We start from the raw sequence: 7,302 nt of genomic DNA, 5'->3' as shown, positions 1-7,302 counted from the left end.
TCTTATCACACTCTTCTCCATCTACGGGTATATAACGAACTCACAATTGACCAGCTCCCAGTTGGCTTGATAGCTCAGTTGGTTAGAGCGCTGCACCGGTATCGCAGAGGTCATGGGTTCGATTCCCGTTCAGGCCTGAATCTTTTTCAGGCCTTATTTCTCAACTGCTTAAGTTGAGTACATACTGCGATGATCTTCATTTGCTTAAAATGAGAAAACATTGTTCGTTATTTCCTTACGGAGGTAGGCAACCCTTTCATTTTGACCACATGTTACTGATGGACTGAGATGTTGACAGAATAACAGACCAAGTGAAAAGAGATTCTTTCCTACAATTCAACGACAAATCAAATTTGAAAATGATAGAGCTGCACTTCAATTGAAAAATAAAACTTGACAATCGACCAAACAATTTGTCAACCAAAACCACGCATGAAAATGGATGGATACGTGCGAAGCTCCATAGAAATGTGTCGTAGGGGTGTTAAGAATATGATTAGGAGGAAATGAGATTTATTAATTTGATAATAGCAGGAGACCAACCACATGTAATACCCCATTCACACCAGCAAAACATGTTTTGTTAAACTGGTTTTCATTGAATGAAAATTATAAACAGAGAACTGAAAAACTTGATTTTCCATTGGATTCAAGTACTTGCTAACTTGCATTTCCAATGTGCTACATTCAAGTCAAAAATATTCGGCTAAATAGTTTCTATGAAGAAAAAAAAAATTAAACTGTGTTTAACAAAACAACTTTTAAACATGTTTAAGCTTTGGTGTGAATGGGGCATAAGTCGTATTACGAATGTAGAATAAAATAATATTTGGGCAAGATTTTTTTCTTTCTTTTGAACTCCTAGCTTTGCAATGGCTATTTCGTTTTTTCACTCGACTCACCATCACAGTTTCATAATAAAACTTAACATGTGCATTTTTTTCTTTCTCAAAATACTTTATTTAATCACGGGCAATTCATCAGGTATTTACAAAAGATTAAAAACCATTAAGTTTTAATTTATGTTAATAACATTATATTGCTGCTTTTGGTGAATGCCGTACCTTAGAGAGCTTTGCTGATTTCTCTTTTAACGAGTCGAGGGATTCCGCACACCTAGCCTCGCAAGAAAGGCTATTCCACAATGTGGCGCCATTTTAACTAAAACTATTTTTGAAATAGTTTGTGCGTAGTATTCGAACATTAAGTTTGTTCTCGGAGTCCCTCAGGTTGTTGCTTGTATTTGTTCAGAGAATTTGGAAGTTAAATAGTCCCGAGCTAACCCATGTAGGAATTCGAAAACCCTGGTGGCCTTTTGTATGTTGCGCCGACGGTCAAGATTTTTCCACCCAAAAATTTCGAACGAATGGCCAGCGTCAGTGTCATAATTTGAAAATGTCAGAACGCAAGCTGCTCTATTCTGCAATTTTTGTAGCTTGTCTTGTAAAGTTACCCCACAGATTCGTTAAACAGTACTACAGTAGTCAAAGTGAGATTGAATGAAAGCTTGGTATATAATTTAAAGAAAGCGACAACACTTTTGAGTTTGTAAGACATTTTTTGACAGAAACTTCTGTCATCTTCAGTTAATTTCTGTACAAAGCGTTGAAAGTTGAAATATATAGAAAGTAGAACAATGCTAATTAAGATGAATAGTGACAACAAGAAAAGAGGTAAAGCATGAAAGTATGAGAATTAAAAAGATAGTTTTAGATTTACATGGTGTAATTGCTGATCAAAGATGGTTGTTCTCTTTGAATATGAATAGCCTCTCTTCTCTAAGCTGAAAGCCGGTAGAGGCGTGATTTAAAACATGGAAGTTATCTGCTGAACACAAAGCGCGACAGTGTGGAGAATCTTTCAGATGCCTGAAAATGTGAGAGGCCCTGTCAATGACTAAGTGCTCTCTAACACGTGTGGAAAAATGCCGGCAGGTTTCACCGACGTAACAGGCATTACAGCCAGCACATACAAATTTATAAACCACATGTGAACGGAGCCCGTCAGGGACAGGGTCTTTCACACCAAACAAGTTACCGATTTTGAAGGAAGAGGAAACCAGTTTGATACTTAAGTCATTACAATAGAGCTTAATAAAATGGCAGATCTTTTTTTGAGTGATAGCAGAAAAGTGGCCTACGTAGGGTAGCTTAAAGTAGAACGTAGGTGAAGTGGTAGGAAGGGAACCCCGGGGATGATGATTGTTTTGGGTCCCAGTGATGTAACGGTTTATAATCTTCTCGATTAAATGAGCATGGAAAAGATTCTTTTTAGAATATCAGTAAGTTTGTTAATGTCCTCGTGAAACCCTAACCAGGTGTTATTAATCTTGTAGGGTCCTATCAACGAGTGTCTTAATGAGACCCACTTTGTAAGACTACGAGGTGAAGCTGAAATAATTAGTTAGTAACCCAGTGAAAATGTTTTCCGGTAAACCCTAGTTAGAGAGGAATTGGGGTCATGGTTGTCAATCAGGACATCTAAAAAGGGTAATTTTTGATTAACGTGCTTTCCCATAGTGAACTTGAACTTGTTAGGGTGCCTAGAGTTGATGTAGTCGAAAAATATAGTGGCATCTCGATCTGAGTTAAATAAGCAAAAAGTATCATCAACATACCGGCGATAAAATAAAAATGTAGAGCCATGAAAATTTTCCAACTAAAGTTTTTCATGATGTCCCATAAAAAGGTTAGCTAGGACAGGAACAAGGGGAGACCCCATGGCTACGCCATCTATTTGATCATAAAAAGAACCGTTGAATATGAAATGAGTCTGGGCGATAGCTATTGTGAAGAGGCTTCTAAGTTCAGATTTGTTTTTAGCATAGCTAGTAAATTTGTGTAATCAAATTCAATTGTGCGAGCGTGCTTCATATTCCTATTGTCCACGCTCATGACGTCAGCAAACAAATCCCTCGGGAAAAAAAAACAAGAAGCTGCAGTTGCTCGAGGCTACGCCTCGAGCAACTCTTACGCATCTTTCGTGCTCTCCAAACTTCCCGCGTGCTTCATATCTCGATGAACGCACGCTGACGTATGAACCAATTGTTAATTAACTTAATGTCGAGATTACCCTCGGAAATGTGATTGACCGCTTAGTCAATACACTCCTCAAGTGGTATGTTATTAAAGAGACTTTCAACATCAAAAGAAACCATTAAGTTACGAGACATAGATAAAGATTGGCTGTCCTGTACAAAAGTAAAAGTGTCAGTGGCACAGTAATCATTTGGAATGTGAGGTGTTTAAAGACGACATAGGTAGTTGGCCAGGTTGTTATTGTATGTTCCTATAGGAGATATGACGGGGCGAAATGGCGGCGCAGAGTTGGGTTCACGATCCTTGTGCATTTTGGGAAGGCCGTAAATTCTTGCTAGTTGGGAGCCTTTGGGGTAGATGTTTTCATACACCCCGTTGTCGAGATGACCATTTTTCTTCAATTTTCGGAGGAGTTGTTGCAATCGACCTTTGTAGCATTGTTCTACTTAGTACATAATTCAACTTTCAACGCTTTGTACGGTAGTTAACTGAAGATGACAGAAGTTTCTGTCGAAACATGTTTTACAGACTCAAAAGTTTCGTCGCTTTCTTTACGAGATAGATTGTATATTAACTCCTTTTGGTTTAGCCATATAGTTATATTGCATGCCAGACTACACTCCCTGAGTACTTTGCCCTGTTTTTTCCTTCTTTTTGCGTCCTCTGAATCGGGATTTGTTTCTGTGTCTCCGGCGTGAGCTGTACGATCTGTGGAAACCGAACTCGGGTAATTGGAATAACTTTGTTTAGTCTGTCGGTTCTGAGATGAGTCGCTGGAGTCCAGAAAAACATCAGCAACACTCTTCAGTTTGAGTGTGTTGTTGTCATATCGGGTAGAAGTCATATTACAGTTAAGATCTCCTATTACGAATTACTCTTTATTTTCACTGTCAAGTTTCCCGATTAGAGATTCGAAAGGCGAAACTGATACCAATATTAGCGTCTGGTGGACTATACCACGTGGCAACTAAAATCGGTTTTGATCTAGGCCTTGGAATCTCCAAGCAGAGATTTTCTAGGGCATACATTTATAAGTCGTTCCGGCTGATAACATTTATTCGGTAGTTTTCTTTTCTTTTTTCACATGAAAACATACCCCTCCCCCGCCGTTTCTGATTCCATCACGACAAGTTATTTCGTATCTGAGGACGTGGACTTAATCATCACTTGTATTTTCATCGAGTTTGGTCTCGTTATTGATAAATTATCTATATCATTATCAGCTAAGAGTATCCTAAACTCGTCTATGTGAGTAGTCAATTTATTGATATTAAGAGAGGCTAATTTCAGACCGCTAGTTAAAGTTTGGGTGGAGTGTACACCCCCATAATTTGGTACCCATAAACTTCTGATTCTTTACTCATCACTCTTATTAGGCACGGAATTCGAGGATAGAACATCATTTCAATATAAATGCGTTAACTGTTCGTTACCTTTAAATGAAGGTGAAGTCCACCTTTGTTGAGTCTATTGTACGTGATATTTTGATGCCGAATTAATTTCCACTCGTTCTGGTGACAGAACTTTATCAAGAGCTTGTTCGCTGTGTTGAATGCCTGATCAAGTTTGCCCCTTCAGTATACAAGTTCCGATATGGTGACTGTGGCATCGCAGCTGTATTCGATCTGTCGAACCAGATAGACAATAGAGTCGGCAACCTCTTCTGATCTCTTGTTTTCTAGACCTGAGATCGTTGGTGCATGAGAATTGTGCAGTTGTGTAGATCACAAAACACGATGTTAGGCGCATTTTTTCCTCAGATCTTATCATGAAGTATGGAAAACTTAATCGGTAATCAAGCAATCGTTTTTTCCCTCGATAAGTAGATCGCGTGACTTCCGAAATTGTTTTGCCAGTCACATAAGTCACGCAAAACATCCCCTTCTCCCAAGATTCTTCCAGTGAATGATGGGAAAAAGTTGCTTTGTTCTGCACATTCCAGAACACGTACCCAGAAAAGCACTAATCGTCGTGCTTGTTCATACTTTTAATGGTTATAAGAATTCCTTGAAATTTTAAGATAAACCAGTGCATCATAAAAGACCTAAGTGCAATCTTGACTCGTGTTTGGTGAGAAATTTGGGGGCTGTCCTGGTGTACCGGTACACGAGGGAATTCCTTTTGTTTTCATAACCATACATGGAGTTATGACGCAGTTCGTTAATGTTTCCTTCCTTTGTGTACCGGTACACGAGGACACAACCGAAATTTGGATCAGTGAAAGCAACATCAACAATCTTCATTTCCGCGTCGATCGACCGGAGAACGCGAATATCAAGGTGAGTTAGTCTTTAACTCTTAATCTCTGATTTATGTTTATTAAAAATTAAAATCTCACTTCTTGAACTCATATAAGGGCAAAGTTTCCGCACAGCCCCATACTTAATATGCATACAGTCCTTTGTTAGAAGAAAACAATAGTGCAAACAATAGATGACGTTGGAGTTTAATTTGCATTTACCTTTAATGAAAATTAGCCTTTATTCTCAATGAAATTTGTGACAAACCCCAATTTTTTTTCCAGAAAAATTCATATAACCCTCTGTACCATTTCTTCTTGTGAATGAATTGTGAATGAAAAAACGGAAAGTGTATGTAAAATATCGTTCACTTGAATGTCACAAGGTAAGTATCATTTATAACTAATTTGAGACAATTTTAAATTGTTTTTGTTTGTTTGTTTTTTTACATCTTATTGATTATACACTCTCAATTTTTCCTCTTTTACAGGGTAGCAACGTTGTCCGCCAACCCTCTGATCAGTCTGTTACCGTGCTTGTCAGTTGAGGGTTAAAGTGATTTTCTGATAGCAACAGCTTGATTAAAGAGAATTAGCCAAAGCAGGTAAAATGAACAGCCTCGAAAATGAGCTGTTTGCTGCCACTCCAGCTGATCAATTAGACTTGTTTTATGACTTCTAAAACAATAGTCAAAACATACTAAATTAAGTTACCATTATTGGATTAAACTCACAGTGCATGGATCAAAAATACAAAATGATTTGCTTCACTTACTGCTTTAGTTATAAACTCTTCTGCTTGATCAGGACAATAACAAAAAACTAGCACCAACCAAAGCTAATAAACAAAGCTCATGTGTAAATTAGGTGGACTGAGAGTGAGGTGAAATAATCAACTTGTGACATTGAGGTTTCATTGTTCAGTAAACAGAATATTAATGCAAACCTTTTATTTCAGATAAAAATTAATTTCCAATATTACATCATTTACAAAAGGGGAAACTAAAAACACTTTACAAACAGCTTCATGATATTTAAATATCAGAAGTATCATTATTGGTAATGAACCACTTCAAGCTATGTAACAGCTGGGGGCAACATGACCGCACCAAGGATGACATAATTACACTTGGGGGCAATGTAGCCCCCAGCTTGAGATAATGATTGTGTCTAGGCCAATGTGGGAAGATGGTGACCTGAATTTCAATCCTGTTTTGCCATAGAGGCAGAGGAAATCAGCAAGACTTTGACTAGGGTATGCCATCCAAGTGGAACAACAAACACAGAAGTCTAATTTGACTTCAGCAGAAAGTAATAAATGAAAACCATAATTCTATGTGTAACTCCCCTATCTCCCTTTGAACAAAGTGGAAATCTGCAGCAACAAAAAGCAGTGTGGAAAGTTAAGGATATGGTAGACCTTCAAGGGCCATTTTTATTGAAAATTTTTCTTTTCATGTCATACTCATAACTGAGCATAATTATTTTAACAATAACATACTCATAACTGAGCATAATTATTTTAACAATAGTTTCCAAGAAAAATTTGGTAAAATATTAAAAATTATGCACTCGCCAAATTGAAGAGCCAGTTATAACATGAATGACTACCGGAGGGTTTCTTGTGGCAAAACATCCTGGTCCTTGAATTTTAATCACATGAACATCTCATGATTTTGGTTGCACATGGAGATCTTTGCTATCTGTCTGCATTTAAAACTAGAATGTGAATGGAGGAAGATAAAAAGGAGAAGAGTCCATAGGTGGAATTAAAAAGAGGTTAAGAAATTCAACATGGATTGGTGAAAGAATCTCACTGAATTGGATAAAGGTTTATGGTTTTGGGCAATCTTCACTGCTGAGTCTCCTGAGACTCTGCAGGATGCTTCTGTTTTTGTATTGGCATTGGCATTTCAAACTTTTCAGCGTTGACATATCTTGACAGGTAATCACCCAAAGTTGTAAATTGTTGGGAATCTTTGAAGGCAAAAAAAACTCACTTTGTTTTTACACAAATGTGCCTTC

At 37.6% G+C, this 7,302-nt stretch overlaps 2 long non-coding RNA genes across 2 annotated transcripts in view; both read left to right on the top strand.

The window, feature by feature from the left end:
- LOC149048728 (uncharacterized) overlaps positions 1-7,302 on the top strand; it is a 31,870-nt gene that overhangs the window by 24,046 nt on the left and 522 nt on the right. Inside the window, exon 2 of the long non-coding RNA XR_016185352.1 lies at positions 6,501-6,588. This is a non-coding gene — a long non-coding RNA (uncharacterized LOC149048728). The remainder of the gene's footprint in view (positions 1-6,500; positions 6,589-7,302) is intronic.
- On the top strand, positions 5,563-6,434 carry LOC149048729 (uncharacterized). The gene is made up of 3 exons (XR_016185350.1): positions 5,563-5,663; positions 5,769-5,882; positions 6,236-6,434. It is a non-coding gene; the product is annotated as an uncharacterized LOC149048729 (long non-coding RNA).

This window comes from Pocillopora damicornis, chromosome 3 (assembly GCF_964200805.1).
Source record: "Pocillopora damicornis chromosome 3, jaPocDami1.2, whole genome shotgun sequence".
Taxonomy (NCBI): domain Eukaryota; kingdom Metazoa; phylum Cnidaria; class Anthozoa; order Scleractinia; family Pocilloporidae; genus Pocillopora; species Pocillopora damicornis.
Note: the sequence above shows the minus strand (reverse complement) of the source record. Positions and strands in the feature narration are given on the sequence as shown.